At 42.0% G+C, this 993-nt stretch overlaps 1 pseudogene; it reads right to left on the bottom strand.

The window, feature by feature from the left end:
- Positions 1 to 259: 259 nt before the first annotated feature.
- Positions 260 to 682, bottom strand: LOC112311240 (ubiquitin-like protein ATG12 pseudogene; annotated as a pseudogene).
- Between the last annotated feature and the right edge of the window lie 311 nt (positions 683 to 993).

A 993-nucleotide genomic window follows, 5' to 3' on the forward strand; every position in this document is an offset into this window, starting at 1 on the left:
ATCTTGGAGGCATATATGGAGCAATAGTTGTAGTACTGGGTATATTCTAATGTCAGCCTTTTATCATGATTTCTGTAATGCAAATTATATTCTTGTGAGTCTATCTACTCTATGGATTTTTAACATGCGTAAACATGGGTCATAGCAGATAACATGCTGATTAGATCATATTCACAAGTCTCTTGCCAAAAGTGTTAAACTTTTCAGAGCTGCTTACTTTGTGAAGATTCATTTAAGTTATCAAGATCTTTTCTGTAGTTTATCTCCATGCCTGAGATTTGCAGTAACATAGGTCCAGTTTACCATCACTGCCAAAACACTCATAGAGGGTTCCAACCTCCTGGTCAGGGGAAGGGGCGAAGGACTGATTCACATAAATAAACAACTGTTCTGAAGTCACAAGTTTAAGGAACTTTTGTATGAAGTCAATGAGTCCTTGGATGGTTCGGGTTTGCTCTATGGCCCACTTCTTTGTTTTCATTATAGGGGTGTCTCCCATGGCCTTTAGCAGAATGTCAATTTTTTTCTTGGTGTCAGCGGCAGGCTCCTCTGTTCCCAGAGAGACTGCAGCGGAAGAAGGGGGCTCCAGAGTGGCTGTTCCTGGAGCAACATCTGCAGGTCCTTCGCTGTCAGCTGCACCTGAGGGAGGGAAATGCAGCACAGCCTCCAACTCGTCAGCCATTTTGCTCAGTCCTCATTGTGGTTTTAATTTGCATCTCTTTGATGGCTAGTGATGCTGAGCATATTTTCATATGTCTCTGGGCCCTTTGTATGTCCTCCTTGGAGAAGTGTCTGTTCAAGTCCTTTGCCCATTTTTTAATTGGGTTATTTGCGTTTCTGGAGTGGAGTCCTGTAAGTTCTTTATTTATTTTGGAGATCTTATTTTCATTCTTTTGGTTGTGTGAGGAGGCAAAGTGTACCCACCTATGCCTCCGTCTTGGCTGAAAGTCCATATCTCACTATTTTTCTGATATACTTACTAGGTTGAGTGTT

Source organism: Desmodus rotundus, chromosome 13 (genome assembly GCF_022682495.2).
Source record: "Desmodus rotundus isolate HL8 chromosome 13, HLdesRot8A.1, whole genome shotgun sequence".
Classification (NCBI taxonomy): domain Eukaryota; kingdom Metazoa; phylum Chordata; class Mammalia; order Chiroptera; family Phyllostomidae; genus Desmodus; species Desmodus rotundus.